This window comes from Zosterops lateralis (assembly GCF_965231275.1).
Source record: "Zosterops lateralis genome assembly, chromosome: 5".
In the NCBI taxonomy this organism is placed as follows: domain Eukaryota; kingdom Metazoa; phylum Chordata; class Aves; order Passeriformes; family Zosteropidae; genus Zosterops; species Zosterops lateralis.
This window is the reverse complement of record NC_139766.1, coordinates 10,079,633-10,098,145: the sequence shown is the minus strand read 5'-3', so window position 1 is coordinate 10,098,145 and position 18,513 is coordinate 10,079,633. Positions and strand designations below refer to the sequence as shown.

At 38.7% G+C, this 18,513-nt stretch overlaps 1 long non-coding RNA gene across 1 annotated transcript in view; it reads right to left on the bottom strand.

Annotated features, from left to right (window-relative positions):
* Positions 1 to 2,150: 2,150 nt before the first annotated feature.
* Positions 2,151 to 18,513, bottom strand: part of LOC310909466 — a 51,114-nt gene continuing 34,751 nt past the window's right edge. The window contains exon 4 of the long non-coding RNA XR_014590078.1: positions 2,151 to 2,266. This is a non-coding gene — a long non-coding RNA (uncharacterized lncRNA). The remainder of the gene's footprint in view (positions 2,267 to 18,513) is intronic.

Genomic DNA, 18,513 nt, shown 5'->3' with positions numbered 1-18,513 from the left:
CTCTGACAGGAGATACTTTTTTTAATCCTTTCACTGAAGTTGTGTTCTGGTTACAGTCTTGTTATGTGTCCATGCTTCTTTTTAAGATGTGTTTTTATTTTGCAAGCAAAAAGAAGTGAGCTGTAAGCTTCTGAAAACACAGGCAAGATCTTGGTCATGAGGATGGCAGTAATTTCCCACTTCATGTTCTGTACCAAACATAAGTCAACAACTAATCATCATAAGAGTCTGCATGGTGTTCCTTAGGTATTGCTATTAGCTCTAATCTTGCAGTGAGATGGAAAGCATGGCAGGTGCTACGTAACTTCTCCATGTGATTGTCAGGGCACAACGACATGACATTTGTCAGTTCTGAAGAGAAATATACAAAAAGAGAGAAAAAAATAGTCTTGGTGTTAGGACCACTCTTGAAAAGCACTCACCGTTCTAAATTGCACTGGACTGTATGTGAAGATATAAAAATGAAAGATAAGACTAATTTTGTACATGTAAATGATGAAATGAAAGTAAAACCTTGCAGGAAAGCTGCATTGTCTCTGAATAATCTCCAGTACCTTTTTTGTGACACCAAAGAAAGCATTCAGCTGGCACCATCTGCCCCACCTCTTTCACCAAGTTTTATTGAAATAGAGCCAAAGACTGCCTATTATCCTTATTGAAGAGTGAGAAGAGCCAGGAAGTTCTAAAGAGCTTCATCTGCATTTGATGTGGAGCACATTCTCATCCACTGCTTTGCCCTATCAAATCCATCTCTCACCCCAGGGCCATCAGGAGTTCTGGTTCATCAGAAGCTCTGAGGACTCCAACCACCCCTGGCTCTCCAAATCAGCTGCTCCCCCACTGACTGCAGGTGCTCCTTCAAGAGTTTGTTTTCCAGTCTTGCTCTGAGACTGATTGAGGCTTTCCCAGCTGTACAGCCCAACTTACTGTCACACTTCTCATGTGGTAAAGTTCAGAGGTTTAAAGGATGTGCACTGGCAAGCACACAGCACTCAGAAGTGTTTCATTATTAAGCTGCTTCAGTGCAACAAATATAAGCAATAACATCTTGTAACTTAATCAGCTTCTTATGTAAACACTGTAGACAGTGTTCATCAGTGAGGTATCATCTTATTGCACATGCCACCATTTATTTGCCATAGTGATGAATGCTTTAAGGGTGAAGTGTAAGTGCTTTAGGAATGCAGTTTTTAAGAAGTTTTAAGTCAGGTAAATCAAACCATGGAGTTGAATCAACCCAAATGACAGAGCTGTAAAGTCAGATATAACCCAAGGTGCAGTTCTCCTCAACAAATCACCACAGGTGTCTTGTGCATGGCTTTGTCAGCCCTTTGAGAACTTCAGTTACCCTCCTCTTTAATGCAGTATCTGAGTGCTTATGGTGCACACTCTCAAGCTCCCCATGTAATTGCATAATTAAAACAATTAAATTTCTTAATTTTTAGGCTTTCATACTATTTCTTTACCCTACAATGAGATTCCTGGATCAGGAAACTCTTAAGAGCTCATTAATATCATTACAGCACATTCCTGAAGAGAGGAAAAGAGAAAATATACTTTAAAAAGTAACAAGAAGAAGGAAGTGGTACTATTTCAGTACTTTAAGAGCCTTTCCCTAGGAAAAGGGAACTGATTTTGCAGTTCTCTCTACATGTGCTCTTGCTCTGGCAAGTCTTTCCCACATGCAGTGTAGGGGAGGTGCTCTTAATGTGCAGCAGAGCTCAAAAAAGGCTGTTTTGTCACTGGCAACTGCTGGGTCTGTGTTAGTATCTCACTGCTCCCCTGTCTTGCTGCTGAGGAGATGACAAGGTCTTACAGTGCTAAAACGCTGGAAGGATTCCTCCACCATGAAATGCCAAAATAATGGAAGTTTGTGCCCGAGGGGGAGCAGTTCATTGCAGTTCTGTTAATTAAAGGAAAGCCGAATTTCTTTTTTTTTTTTTAATTTCATGTCAGCGATGGAGAATCCTGCAAGCCATGGGGAGTGGGTTTTGATTTTTCAGAAGACACCCATAGTTTATGATTTGGGATTATATTTTGGTATTATGCTTTGTATTATGACATTAAGTTTTCTCACCTGTGTTTAATGGAGTGCTGACCATTGGTCTTGAAAAGCACTTGAAAAACTATTTCGCCTCCAAAAAAAAATAGCTGTTGCAATCCATTAGCCCCATGCAGACTTTGTCATAAAAAAATGTTTCCTCAGAAAGTGCTGTGCATGTTTGGCAGATTTATATGCATTTATGTTGACAGGTTTCTTGAAATCCTATGGAAAGAAAACATCGTTTAAAGGCACAGTTTAAGGCTATGCATCTCTCAAAGGTTGCCTGACACTAAGAGGTTACCAAGTTTCATTAAGACAAAATTTCAAAGGATGAAAGCAGTGACTGTAATAGCACCAAACATCTAACTTAAAACATCAATTCATCCACCTCTCACCTGAATTTTGTTTTCTAGGCTATTTCATCTGCAACTACAATAACATAAATAAATAGCCTGGGAGAACTCAAGGCTTATTTAGCAGTATATTTCTAAGTAAACAACCTGCTCAGTAGAAAGTGCAGCTCCAGCACTGTGCCCCAGCCAATGCTGGTCAGGTCTCTGCAGTGTGTCTGCAGCCCCAGAGCTGCAGGTCCTTGGCATATTCAACTGCAATTATTTAGGAGTGAGTTGGTGAAACCAGTGCAAGTGTGACTCCAGCAGGTTCCCAGGGGAGGAGCTGGCTGCAGAGCTGAGGCTTCCCTGCAGCCATTTCCCAACTGAATGGTTTGGAGGCTCCTATTTCCATCATGGTGTTCAATTAGCCTGGAGAAAAGGAGACTCAGAGGTGACCTTATCACTCTCTACAACTCCCTGAAAGGTGGTTGTGGTCAGGTGGGGGTTGGTTTCTTTCTCCAGGCAGCAACTGACAGAACGAGAGGACACAGTCTAAAGCTGCACTAAGGGAAATATAGGGTGGATATTAGGATAAAGTTTTTCACAGAAAGGGTGATAAAGTACTGGAATGGTCTGCCTGGGGAGGTGGTGGATTCATTATCTCTGGATGTGTTTAAGAAAAGACTGGATGTGGCACTTGGTGCCATGGTTTAGTTGAGATTAGTGTTGGGTGGGACTTGATGATCCTGGAGGTCACTTCCAGCCTAATGATTCTGATTCTGATTCAGTAACGCTTTAGTTTTGTCCAGATCAAGGGTGGGATGCAGCTCCACAACTCCCTAGAGGCAGCTGGACCAGCTCACAGTCACCCATGAGAAAACCCCTGGCAAAGCTTTGTATTTGCACCTCACAATGCACAAAGCTTTCTTCAGATAATGGGAACAATCTTGCAAAAGAAAAATAAAATTTGCTAAGCAAAAGCTTACTATGCATCTCAGAGCTGGACATTGCAGCTCCAAGTGAGCAGTTTCTATTTCTCTGTTTCTGCACATGCCCACTCCTCAAATCAGAAAATTCCTGTTATTTTCTTTTTCAAGAATTGTACAGATTTTACCAAAATTTTATGAACCAAATAAGGTTCCTGCTATTTTTTCCCCTAAATTTCATTTTTATTATCAAGCAGTAACATGAAGACATGGATAAACAAACAAAACAGACCTTTGTTCTATCTATTTTTTCGCCATACAGTTATACTGGAAGGAATTCTACAGAAATAGCTGTTTTCTCCAAAGGAAACATGAAGTATAGTCACTGAAAGGTTTCTTTCTGTATTAGAGAACTACAGTGGTCCAAGCCAGATGCTGAGTAGTGCAAGCCTTATCAACAGGAACCAAATAGATAATCTTTATCCCAGTAAGACTCATGATTATCTGTATGTATAATACACATATTTCAGCATGACAAGCATTGGTCAACTGTTTTGTCCCTGTTCACAAGTAAGTTCACATACCCCTGCTAGTTGTCTGAGAAAGGAGAGTGCTGGGGCTAAGCCCTTGAGATAACCCATTTATTCATTATAAACCTAAATACAGATTTAGGTGCATTAAAAGACTCTTCTAAATTTGGAAGCAATGTTCCAGATGTCTGGGCTGAAACATAACTGTAAGGAATTAAATTCTCCCTCAGCCCCCCACAATAAAGGAACAATATCAGCCCCACTTGAGACTTAGATTTTGCCTTTCCCTCAGATGTGATGTATTTCAAGAAGTCAATGGCTTTATTTACATCTGAGACACTGTCTCCACCTCCCCTCCCTCCCTCCTCAAAAATTTCCCTGATATCTGAAGCTGACATACTACCTGCAGAAAGCCCTCTGATTTTTTTTTTTCATTTTTTCAATTAGCATTTTGCATTTTTAAGCCTTTGATTCATGTGTAATTGACATCTTGCCCTTTGTTCTCTTCAGTGGGCTGTGCTTACCTCTCCTTCTCTTTTCATCCACATAATGTAGTTTTCTCTTTTCTGTTTCACTTCCTGCTCTTCCACGTTTCAATATTTCTTTATTACAGCTCATTGTTCTCTCCTTGTTAGCAAAGCTTCTATTTTTTCACATGGAGGCACACTAAAGGCAGCCTGATTTGAAATGTCACCTATAATCTTGTTTTCCATTCCAAGAAATTTATGAATTCTTACAAAATTTGGAAAGCCATGTTTTGCACTCTGTTTGGTAACATAAATCCAATGTTCCTAACAGCAGTTATGTGAAGTAACGTGAATTCCTCACAATAATTCCAGATTACAAAGGGATATACATAAACCCATAAATATATACATTAAAAAAACCCAAAAAAAAAAACCCAAAAAACCCCAAAGGAGATATTCGAACTAAAAAGTATTTTCATTCTTGTTCCATCAGAAAAGAATCAAAACCAAAACAATTTTTAAAACAGTGTAAATTAAGGCTTTTCCATGTTTATTATATGGAGGACATATACAAGAAGTTCTAATAAGATAATGTAGGAATGTAACAGTATTTGTATTTTTTATAGTAATGCCAAAGAAGTCCAGAAAAAAACATGATCTTTTTTTGCTAAGAATACCAACAGCTACACATGCAGAAGAAGAGGCAGGTTCTAATCCCAACACAATTAGCAACACAAGGCAAGTTCAAAAAGAAATGTGAAATGACCTGCTCAGGAAGCCAAACAGATTCCTTGGGTGGAATGTGTTCTCTGAAAAGCTCATTCCTCATCTTTACCAACTCAGATCTCCCTTACATAAAATCTGATTTAAGCTTCAAACCATATGCACCAGAGGAAGTTTTTACTGTTTTCTCTTTTTCTACCACGATTTAGTGACTATTTTTCTTTAAGGCTGAAATTCTTGCTGAGTAACTGCAGGAGCCATCAGACCATGTTGCAGTTTTACTATTTGGAGAAGTAAGTTAGGGAAAAAATTCATCCATCTTTAAAATGCCTGTCATTTTGCATATTGATAATCAGAGGGGAAAAAAGGTTAAAAAAAAAAGTTGGGATGGGGGAAAATATTCAAAATCCTTCTCTTCCTTGGGTTCCCATAGTAGGATTAACCTGAAGGAGTGTTCTGACTCAATCTCATCAAGTTAAAGAAGACAAGAATAGATATATTTTCAGAGAAGGTTTCCAGAAGGACAAGGTTCCTGCTCTGCTCTGCTCTGCTCAGAGCAGTCCCTGTTTCCACAAGTGCTGCTTGGTGAGGGTGTGCAGGCTGGGGGTGCATTGAGAAGAAGGAATTTTATTCTTAATCCGTGTGAATTATATTAATTTGGACTAGAAAGGCCCCTCTTGCTTGTCCATAATGTCCCTCTGTCACCTACACTGTTTCTCCACACAAACAGAAGCACATAGAAGAAATCAGTCCAACAGCTTCTCAAAGTAAATATGACCCCACAAAAAACTTACTGAAATGTTTTGTGATGCAGCTGTAAATTAAACAAAGGGAAAAGAGGTGAAATTAAAATTAGAATAGCTGCTTTCAAAAGACACCAAATTGCCCAGGAGTCTGGGATTTTAACTGTCTGACAGAAAGCAGAGCCCTCAGTGTTGGACTCATTTCCTCACCAGTAAGTTCTCAGACAAACATTCGTGTATTCAGATCCATCCAGTCCATGCCATTTAAACCTGTACTTCAGTTATGGGGAAAAGAAAAATCAAGATGAAGGAAAACTGAGTTTTAAACTCTCAGAAATGGCTTTGCAATTCATTTGGTGTTCCTTCTTGGAGTCCAAGCTTCTAACTCATGTCTGCACATAATAATCTCAGCTTTCATTTGGGGGACAAAAAATAAGACTCCAAGTTTCTGTGGCTTAGAAAGATAAGAGGAAATATGTACAGCCTAAGGGTTTCCAAATCAGAAGAACAAATTTTAAAAATCTCAGAGATGATCTGCTTTAAAATCTCATGATTTATAATCTGCTCTGGAACCACCTTTGGCCTCTGACTTAATTAGTTTTGTAAGCATAGGACTGTAAATACTTCATTTCCCAAACAGACTTTTAGCAGTTCTCCTCATCCTAAGGATTTTCTGGTCATACAACTTTTGACTAATTCCACTGTAAGAAATGGCCTCTACAATATTTTTAGGAATGTTTCTTTAAAATCTTCTTATTTCAAGACATTTTAGTATACTGTAGAGGGAATATAAAATCACCGTAATTTATCACTGATGTAAAATAAGACTGTGAATAAAACACCCTAAATGGGCTGTTTTATTCTTATTCCTGTTCTCAGCGAATATTTGGTTTTGAAAAACAGAAATCATAATAATTTTAATGCAAATCAAGTTACCTTATTCCCCCTCCATCACCACACAATCAAATAAAGTGGCAAGGGAAATTACTGCAATTCCCTGAACTTGTTTTGCTATGCACAGAAACTTCTGAATACATATCATGTGAGGCAGTAATTAAGTTCCTTACTTATTTACTTCTTCTATTGGGGCTGCTTCATCTGAGCCACAGTCTTTTGGCAGGAAATCCAAATATTCATCTATTATGAGATGCAGAGTATCCTGAGCTGTTCTAGCTGCTCACAGTTTAATTTAGATATTAGCCATAAACACACCTGGGATTAGACAATGGCTATGCACTGCCTAGAAATGAAGAAGCTATAGAAATCCCTGTGTAGAAAAATCTGGCATGAAAACATAAGTGCTGTTCATGAAGAACACAAACCAGAGCTTGCTTCCAGAGGGATTTAAAGTATAAGGAATGTGAAAGAAGCAGAGGCTGGAGAACTGTCTTAGCTTCATACAGGTCCCAAACAGGGACTCAACAGAGTAAGTCAGTTTTGCAATTCCACAGGCTCTCAACATCTCCTGAAAAGTCTTTAAGATGAATATTTCCAAGCAAGAGAGAGAATAAGATATCTGGCTCAGTGTTATTGTTGTGACCAGCCAGACAGTTGAGAGGAGGAACAGCAGCAAAGGATAAGAATCAAAAGTCACTCCATCACAGCCTCCCACCTGTGTTCTGAGACCAGATCCTCCCAAAGGCCATGCAATATTAAAACTTTTACAACAATCAGGCCAGAAATGTAAGGCCATCAAAGTTTCACTGGAGGAATGATCCTTTAATAGAAGGAGTTTGTGTTTTTTCTCAATTGTCTTGCTGTTCTGCCTAGTTTCTTTGAATGCATGAGCTGATTTTAAGCAGAGGTTCTACCTGCAGACCATGCACAGACATTCAATATTCTTCCAGAATAAAAAAAAAAAAATCTACAAAGGCGATTTCAGACGTGGAAGCCTTTACTTGTGTGTTACACCACTACCTATAGTTCCTTTCCACTGCAACTTCCAACTTATTAGCTGGGTGAAAATTTCCACTCAAGAAGAAAGTAAAATTTATTTTAAATAGAAGTATCTATAATAATTATTATATAATAACTCCTTCATGATTTTACAGACTTGTCTGGCCATATCTCCTTTATTTGTTATAGTTCAAAGGGCTATAGTTCTATTTTAGCTTATTAGTGTTACATTCATTTTCTTTTGTGCTTATATTTGTGCCTGGGATTCATTAAGGTATCTAACAAACAGAGGCTAAGAAAATCAGATTTAAATATTCATTGATACATAAAATTTTATTAACAAAAAATTATGAAGTTATGAAATGTTACATGATTACATTAATATTAAAAAATACAACTTATTACTTAGACATTTATTTAGTTACTTTGTTTCCATTACAGATGTTCTAGACAATTTTATTAAGAAACTCTCCTGTTCTTTCATTGTTTACCTCTAATTGCCAAATGTGTGTTACTGCTAAATTGTTAGACTGATGATGTTATGAAAAGAAGGCATTCTTAGGCTAAAGTCCAGTTGTATCAGTAAAAATGGCATCAGGAAATGAAAGTAAAGACCCTGAAACAGGAGACAGCATCACAGACATGAGGTTGGCAGAATTCAGTCCAAGCTGTGGACTTTGGCCTTACAGAAGATGCTCTGCTAGATGAGATTTTCCAAACAAAGATGAACGGCAGTGGGTTTGGTAGAGGACTGCCCAGCTGGCTCTGGGCTGGGGGCACCAGCCCTGTGAGGAGGGGATGAAGTCATGCAAAGAAATTGTACCTGCCTTAGATTATGATTATTATTATTATTATTATTATTATTATTATTATGTGTAGATGAAAAATGTAGGAGTTGTGTTGGAGACCTGCTCTTGTTGCTCCTCCTGTTAGTGGCAGAGTTTTCTTTGATTTCAGTAGTACAGGATTAGACTTTGGCATGACAAATACCATTGCCAACAGATGTGGAGTGGGATTTTCACAGTGTCTACCTAAATCCTTCTTAAATCTCTGCCCAAACCATAAATTCACAAATAAGAGACTTCATATTCAGAGATTTTTATCTGTTGTGTCTGTTAAGGCCCAATGCACTTTGCAGTCCCTAGAAGTGGCAACTTCAGAGGGAGAGACAGAAGACAGAGCACTTATTGGTGATGAAATAAATCCAAAGGAGACAAAGACAGAGGCAGGGCTGGGGGCAAGGCCACCACATTGCTCAGGTGACAAAGCCTGAGCTCCAGGGAGTCTCCCAGTCCCAAAGACAGGAGTGTGGCTGAGGCCCCAGGTGTGACCAGGCATTAAGGAGTTAAGGAGTGGCCCCAGAGCCCTGGCACAGGCACACATTGAGGAGAGGTTCACACAGCAGAGAGGTTGACACTGGAGACAAGGAGAAAGCTTTTCACAGGGAGGGCAGTCAAACAGTGAGACATTGCCCAGAGAGCCAGTCCTTGTCCTGTGCAAGTTTTCCAAAGTCGGGATAAATTCCTGAACACCCTGGTGTGACCACACAGCTGACCCAGACTGGAAGTGAAGGTGCCTTCCAGTCAGATTGCTTATGAGATCCTATACTTCTGTGAAATTTAAGTGACTATTTAACCTAATCTTAGTTGTCATATTTCAAACAGAGTGCAAAAATGTGTATCAGTGGCATTTTATTTATACCACTCAAGAAACTGAGAGTTTCATACTGATTTACTTGTTTTATGTAATTTCTACAGACAAGAGATTTCTACAGACCAGACTTAGATCTTAATATTCATTTTTCTTGCCTTGTATAACCCGTACATGATACAGTGTTTTTATCTCTCCATCTTCATATTTCAAATGGATTTATTCTGTAGCATTTAAATATCTTTTGCATGTCTCTTGTACTCTCCATAGAATACTGTTATTTTACAACTTAATACACTATCAGATGCTTCAACATATCATTTATTTCCCTACCAAGCCTGTCATTTTTCCCTTGGTGAGACAAGTGTTACAATGGCTATTTAATTAGATAGAAGGTAACTGATCAACTTCTTTGCATTTATCAGACTGAAAATGTTTCTATTAATTTGCTGCTTTGTGCTTTGGCATTGCACTGATGTGTGCAAAGAGCTCTGATGAGAATACAGAGGAATCTGCCACTTCAGTGCATGGGGGAATGTCATCAGGGAACGAGAAATGTGCTGCAAGCCCAAGGGTTTTGCTTTTTGCTAAGGCAGAGGAATGTGCACTTCTCACCCAGAAATATTTTATTGTTAATGTTGCTGTTTAATCTCAGATATGTTCAAATAGATCATTGCACCAATTCTTATGGTTCTTCTGATACTCCGCAATAACTGAACTGCTTTAAATACTTTGACAACTGCTGGCCAAAAATGTGTATCATTTAAGCCCTTTTTTATTCAATCACTTCCATCTCCCAGGTGACAATGTTGTATTCTTGTACTTGTAAACATAAACCTGTACCACATGAGTACAGACCCTCTCACCCTTTTTCTGCCTCACCCTCATCCTTTAATGTCCTGATACCTGATACCAATTCAGAAATTCATTTAAGATTTGTCCAACACACTTATAAATGTTGAGGGGAAAAATGGGAATCCATTCATAAGGCAGGTGGAAGAGGATCCCTCTACACATTTTTTGCAAATATATGCAGCCAAAAAAAGGCAACCAATAACTGCATTGCAGCCTGCATATACGATAAATAGGAACACTAGATTCATTATGCAGGTTATCAGCCTCTGGTCCTGGCTGAATCTCTAATTTCATATATGGAAGTATAAATCTATATATTGTACAATGCTAAATATAGGCTTCTATATCTCATGATCTAGGTATCTGAAACCTGAAAAATACAGAACATCAAACAGTTTATCTGCATCTGTTTTCCTTAATATTTTTTCTGTAAAATAGAATTATTTGGAAAACAATGTTAAGATCATCAAATTCAACCACTAATCCAGCACTACCAAGTCCGCCACTAATTCATGTCCCTAAATGCCACATCTACACATCTTTCAAATACCTCTGTGGATAATGGTAATAATAACTATTCCTCAATGAGTGCAGGGCTTCATCCTCATCAGATTGCATCCTCTTCCTTCATGCATCAAGATTAACTTAAACACTCATCCATTCATCCAGAGAATCTGCAAAGTGAGCATCATCACTTCCATACCATCATTCAGTCCATTAATAAAAGTACCAAACAGCTTTGCAGACAGGACAGACCTCTGAAGGTCCTCCATGACACAGCTGTGCACCACACAGTGCACAACTCAATATCTACCTCTCTGAAGCCTCCAGTGAGTTTTGAAGCCCTTAGAGGTTTTTTTCATTAAAATTTTCTATTTCATAGAAAAAACAAAAGGCCTGAGTTTTGAAAATTGGGTGGGAGAAAAATTTGGAATGGAATTTGAAATTTAGAAATATGAAAGTCAAGTAAAATCACTTAACAGTCATGCAGTAGGGTCTCAGGTATACAAATAAAAATATATATTTGGTTTAAAGCCCTAAACCCTTCATTCAGTAAATAAGGGCTGCTTCTCTCAACCTCAAAGACTAGTTTTAAAAACCAGCTAGTTATTAAACATTAATTCAGGTGCACTTATGAATAAGAAACCACTTACCTTCTTTGTGATTCTATTCACAATAAGCAGAACTATTATCATATTTTATCATTAAGCTATCATGAGATTTAGAAATAAAATCTGCTTACTGGGAAATGAGGCCTTCATAAAGGAAAGGCTTATTTAAAGTTCATTACATCCATAGAAGGCTGTCTAAAATGTCCATGTTTAGGCACTCCAGAATTACAGGGGTCATCTTCAGAGGAACCACAGTTGCTAGGAGACTCAAGCATCAAAGTACCAAAACTTTGTAATTCACCCTTTTTTGTCAAGGGATGTTGATAAATGTACTCCCCACAATGCACAAGGTTTTAACCAGGCCTGCATCATTTTGCATGAGAAGGGGGGACCACAGCCTCCCTTTACTGTGTTCTAAGCACAGTAAAACAGGAGTTGCACATTTCCTACTCTTGGAGTAGAAGTGATTTTGCTACATCCCTTTCCCACATCGTCTCACTCCATTAACAACTCCCAAAGGCAACTGGCCCTAATGGGCAAGATAAACAGAGTCAGCATTTAATCATCTGTGATATAAAAGGCTGCCCAGTGAAGGAAGAGCAAGGGGAGTTTGGGGTGGGCAGTTTGTAAGGCAACACTAAATTTGAAAACAGCTCAGCCTGAATGAGAGGATCCAGTCATATGTGGTGGAAACAATGTTTGGGGATTTTTTTTGCCTAGGTGTAGCAATGGATCACCTTATCTCCAGATGCACAGAAGCACCAGCTGGATACAATAACCTATTTGTTTCTGTTGACCCCAGAGATCTGGTTATCAGAAAAGAGCCACCTTTTGACTGGATTAAAGCAAAAATTACACTCATCTTCAAAATGGGCAAGAAGGAGGACCCGGGAAAACTTCTGGGCAGTCAACCTCACCTCCATCCCTGGAAAGGTGATGGAAGATAACATTCTGGGGGTCATCAAGCAGCATGTAAAAGGAAAGAAGGTCTTTGGGAGTAGTCAGCATGGACTCATGAGGGGGAACCATACTTGGCCAATCTGACAGCCCTTTGTGATGGCATGGGCAGGATGAAGGAGGAGCAGTGGTTGTTGTTTACCTTGCCTTCAGCAAGGCTTTTGAGGCTACCCTGGGATTCTGTGATGTTACAATATGCATTTTGGGTTTTCTAAAGTTCTGTAAGGTTTTGTTATTAAGTTTCTGTAAATGGTTCATCCCTACCAACCCCCCTTTCCCAAATCCCTGTAATTTCCCTTACAATAGCTTCTCCCAGTCCATTGCAATTCTTCCATGATAAGTTCCATTGACACACTCTATTGCTTGATTGCTCTGGCAAAAGCTAGATGACCCAGACAGGCTTCAGCTTTCCTCACTCCCCTTTTGCCCCAAAATAGCCATGCCAATGCCCCCTGTTCCTAAGTCACTCCTCCTCATTCCCAAAGGTAACACCCCCCTGTACTTAAGGGCAGGTAAGCCGTAGAACAGGTCACTTGCACGTTGGCCTTGGCCTGAATAAAACCTTCCTGGTCCCCAAGTGTGAGTCCACTCCTTCTTCCAGCCTGGAACATGTCTCTGTCTGGGGTCTGGACCCACAGGAATAACTCATTTATATAGTTATCTGAAGAGCAGGGCTGGCTGGGGATCAGCTCAGAAGAAACCAGAGTGCACATCACTGCAATACTTCCATTCCTTTTAAGGTGAAGTCCCAAGGCACTGCCAGCCTCATAATGAACAAATAGTTACAGGAATTATTTTGAAGTGAAATGAAAGTGCTGAAGGCAGTCTGCCCTTAGCACTGAAATGGCTGCAGAGGCTTGTGGGCACCTTGACTGCAAGATTACTGAGATGGTTCCAGCACAAATGAGCTAATATAAAGTAGAAAATAATGGAACAAGGACATCCTCTAAGGACAGGTTATTTGTGACTCTCTGTACCTCTAGACAGATCAGGTCCAGGAAAATTGCCCAGAGACATACAGACTTGCACAGGTAACTACTAATCTGATCTACCTGGATGGGAGACAGGCTTTTCTTTATTTACACAGTCTGGTTACCATGTTCTACCAAAATGACTTGAAGAATTTCATTACATGTGTATTTTCCTTGATTAGCAACAGATCTGAATATATCTTTCCTTAACATCAAGTCAAATTTTGATTATTCCAAGCCAGCTCACTCTCAGGGCAGCAAAATAGATTCTATAAATTATTTATTCATATGATAAGGAAATAGTGCTTCTTCCATATCCATATGAATTATCTGGGGCTGGAACTAGATGATCTTTAAGGTTCTATCCAACTTCAAAATGAAGTAAAATCTATACACAGATCAGGACTATAAAACTCTGTAACCCTGAATCCACCAAAAGCTTGATTCAAAGCTATTCCTTGAATAGTTTCTTTAGTGTAATCATTCTTTGCTATTTCAGTGATACTTCTGAGTCTCCAGTGAGTGCACAATGCAGCACTTTCATTCCCTGTAATAACCCTAACACGGGCAAAATGATAAATTCCTGAACTAGACATTTGCTTCTCTTGTATTATATAGTCAGGAGTTTCTCCCCAGGTAACACAGCATTGCCTATTCCTCAAGATAGAAAATTAAGGGGTTTGCCTTCCATCTCAATTTTAACCCATCCCTGGCTCACCAGCTGCAGAGAGTTATCCAGATCAAGAACAGAAAAGTTCTGCTCTTGGTCTTGTCTCTGCCCTCCCATGGCTGTGGTCTGCAGAACAGAGTGTTACAGCAGCAGGATAACAAGTCCTTGTTTCCAGGAGATGGTTTCCATACCTCACATTTGCAGAACCCTACCTATTCAAGCATGTGCCAAATTACATTTAACAGTGCCAGAGTCATAAAGGAGTTGAATGCTAATTCCAATCACAAACTCTGTCAAGATGAAAACTCTCTTGAGGGATCTATTGATGTTTGGGTCCCCATGCATACCCCAATCCTTTTGTCCTTCATTGTCACTCACGTCTTTGCATCTCGAACACAATTATATTCAGAGCAAGACCACAGGGCATGAACTCATTCCATATTTACCTCCTAGTCCCAGAAAGGTCATCAGTTCCCATAGTGAGAGCAGATTTAAAAGTACTGCCACTTCAGCACCTCTGTGTCAGGTGTCTTTTGACCTCATAGTAACTCTGCAGGGACTTGGGGTTTTGGCAGCGTGAGATTCTCTGCACAGCTTACCTGTAATTATAAATCCATTTACTCAGTACAGTTCTTGATATGTATTTTTTAATTTATAGATGTTTTAAAGATAATTACTTAGTTTCATTAAAAGTAAATCTGAAATAGGAATACACTGCTACAATAGTAATATTTCACTTTAATAGAAAGAGATATTGACATATTTTAGATACAAACAAACCAGGGAGATATAGTGAGTGCGGCCACTTAGGCTGATTGAAAGATGATTGAATAATGGCCACATTACTGTGAGAAAAAGTGGCTTCCTCTTGAAAAATAATTGTTTTTCTGTCTAGCTGCAGCAGAGTAGGTGGGAAGCTTAGATTGTTTTGTTCAATCAAAAGATGACAAGAGTATGGATGTAAATCTGTACATTTAATTTAGGTTCCTTTTTTAATAGAAAAGTACTATTTTGAAACAAAGCCAAAGTTAACTCCAAATTCACTGACATGTATTCGGATATTTGAACATTTTCCTCCATTCTCTGCAGCCTCAACTATTTACAAAGTTGTAAACTGAAAACAGTTTAGTTGTTCTCCCATAGTTCATTTTTTGATTGAATGTATTTCACCCACAAAATATTATCACTCTGGCTCCATTGGGAGTATAAATAAATAATTTAAAATTCGTTGTGTTCACAACCAATGATTTTCATCAGTCACACAACCGTACTGCATTTTGCTCTGAAAGACATCAGCTGTTATTCTCCAAGGATATGGCATCAAATGACCAGACTCTTGGACTTCTCTTGAGAGATCAAAAAGCAATACTATTGGTCTATTCTCCTCGAGTGATCAGAAGTAAAGTTATTATCTGTGTTCACCCTTCTGTTGCTATCATTTTTTCATCATACACATTTCCATTCCAAGCAGTTTCAAAAGGGAATATTTTATCTTGGTGCTTTTTTTTTTTTTTTTTTTTTTTTTTTTTTTTTTTTTTTTGTGGTTTGTTTTTTTTTTTCCTTTCCTACACCTTGAGCAAATACTAAACAAGATTATGGCAGCGCCTGAGAAATGAGCCCCCTTCTTTCTCCTGGCTTGCAAATCTGGTATCCCACATTACAGTGTCTTACTGGGGGCTTCTTTCCTATTTGTCAGCTCTGGGACCAGAGGATTGCAGGTTAAAATCCAGGTAGCTTGGTTCTGTAATAGCTCTACAGAAAGAGACATTAACCAGGAAACTACACAAGTAAAACCAGCAATTCAGGCAATGAACACACTGCTACTCCACTCTGCCAGTGCTACATTAATGATGCAGCATCTCACAGCTGCGTCAGAAGTTCCTCCATCTGAATGAGGTTAAAGGTGAATCAATTAGTTTAGATATAGAAGAATTAGAAATAAGTTCAAAATATCCTCTCAGACCAACATACCTGAGAACACTGTGAAATATTTTTCAAAAATTGCTCCAAGCAGAAAGTGAACTTTGTATAACGATCATGATAGATGTTTTACCTTTACAGTCTGATTTCCCAAACCAAAACTCACTTGAAATGCCAGAGAGGATCTGAAATGTCTTGGTTTAATATCAAGAGAAAATGAGATCTGAGAAGTCACCAGAGGCATAGAGCTCTGGCAATGCACTGTCCCCTAGAATATATTATTTTAAATTATCAGACAAGCCTTTGCCACTTCAGAATTGAATGCCCAGTTAGTATGGATGTAAACAAAGGGAGCTTTCTAAAAACCAGGTTATTGGACAGAAGCTGAATCAGTGGGGCAAGCTGCCTTTCTGCCCTCCCCGTGGAGGTTTCCATCTCCCTACTCATCCTTCTGGCTCTGTACAGCAGTAGAGGCCATGACACACCTGCAAGTGTTACCCAGCCCAGAGGTTTGATCTCCACCACAGGACCCATGGCAGTATAAAGCCTGGCCCAGAAGGTACTTGGAAAGGAAAGAAAAAACCTGCAAAAAAAAAACATCTAGCCTTTCCAGGACTGGGTATTTCTGAATCACAGCCCCCCAAAATAAACTCTTATTCTGAGTCTTCCTACAATCACATCAAAAGCCAACAACAAACCTCTTGACCAACACATCCCCTAAGTATGGAAGCTGGAACCTTCTCAGTGTAAGATGAAGATGACAGAACTTGTCAAACAGATGTTGAAGGTGGCAGTTTTCTTAAAAGGAAGAAAAATATGAGTACAGCAATAAAACAGTATGACAAAAAATTGGGCAAATTAAAATTTTATGAGTGGTTGAAATTCTGGAATGTCCTATATTTCTATGTTTTTCTTTGCCATCTTGAAATTCTTTTAATATCTTTATTCAAATCAAACCAGTGATTTCTGTTATATGTCAGACAGTAAAGGCTATTTGCTGTGTATACTCCATATGTACAAAACTACTTCACATTTCAGTATTTATTAGCTTAATAAAAAAAATAATCACTTACAAATATTTTCAAAAACTGACAGTGAAAGCACTGAAGCCATAATTTGTAGAGTTTTGGGATATCTCTGACCCTTCTGAATTGAATGAGGCAGCAAAAGTGAAGTAATATTGGGGAACACTGCACTTCTTGCAGGGATAATTTTTTTTAATTGAAGATTTTAAAATAAAGAATTGACAAAGAAAAACAGATTTCTTTCATATTAGTAAAAACAGAAGAAACTGAAAACACTGGATATAAAAACACAACTAGAGTCTCTGCTAAGAAGGCATTGCCTATGAAAGGTCCAAGACTTACAGCAACACAGGGGAAAGGTTATCTTGAAACAAAATAGCTTCCACATCCATCTCCACACAGGTTTAGAAAGGTTGCCAGGATGTTCATGTGTTATAGAGTAGCTAAATTCTTTCTGAAGGAAGAAATGCAGCTGTTCTCAGAATATATTAGACCTAAAGACTGGAAAAATATTAAACTATTACATCTCCATGGACACAAGAATGGAAGGAGATCACGTCATTAAATTGTTGTTTACTTTTTAAGTTGTTTGTCCAGTATGAAATCAGTGACTTCCACTGTAAATGAAAAATGGAACTGGGTGCATTTAGACAAGTATTTCTGAGTCTTCTAGAAAAAGAAATCATAGGAAATTATATGGATGACTTGTAGATGGCAGCTTTGCATTATGGTATATCAGGTATTTAGCAACATCACTGCTGCCCACCGTAATCATGTTCTGCATATAAGTCACACAGGACCATCAGGAATGATCCTCCAGTGAAAGAATGCTATTGCCCTATTTTGTGAAAATAGCTTAATATTTCTGAACAGTAATTCCAAAAAACACAATACCAAAAGATTCTGGCTATACATGGTGGGTTATGTAATACCTGCATTTCAGAGTTACCAGAGGGTTTTGTCCTTGGAAGACAATGCCAAAGAGATGATTTTGTTATTTATTCATGGTGCACTGTCTAGAGCATAAGGAAGGTGAACACCAGCGTTAGGGAAATAATACTCTGTTGCTTATCAGAGGGAAGGCCTTCTTGTCTTAGGGGCAATTAGAACTATATAATTTTTGCAGTCCTCATTTGAACACAATTTTGGCTTCAGACCTTTCTGACGTCACCAATGCCAATCTACATTAGTGTATTAATCACCAATTTCTACATATGAAGCAATACCTCAGCACACCAATTGTTCTGGCAATTCAATAATTTAAAAAATTATGCATTCATATATGTAAACTAATAGATATAAAATCTAAGCTAACATTTTGAAACTCACTTCTATGTTACAAAAGACCAAACCATGGGTTTAGGTGGTGCTCAGACCCCACATCATCCCCTTATGCTGTGGGATCTCCAGACAATTTGGAAATGCAGACCTCACTTTTTCACCTTCAAATATGCAGCCAAAGTTTGTGGAATAAGTAGCAACAGCTTATTCTCCAGTGGGATTCAGACACAAGGTCAGATCTCAGGAAGTGATAACTCTTCAAGATGAGTCATATGTTTCTAGCACTTCCCCAGCTGATGGTTACACAAGAGAACAGATTTTTGCACTTGTTCAGCTCTCCAGTACAGTACATCAACAGGGATTAAACCTGTGATGGTACAAGCCTATAGTGACTGTATTTCAAATAAAAAA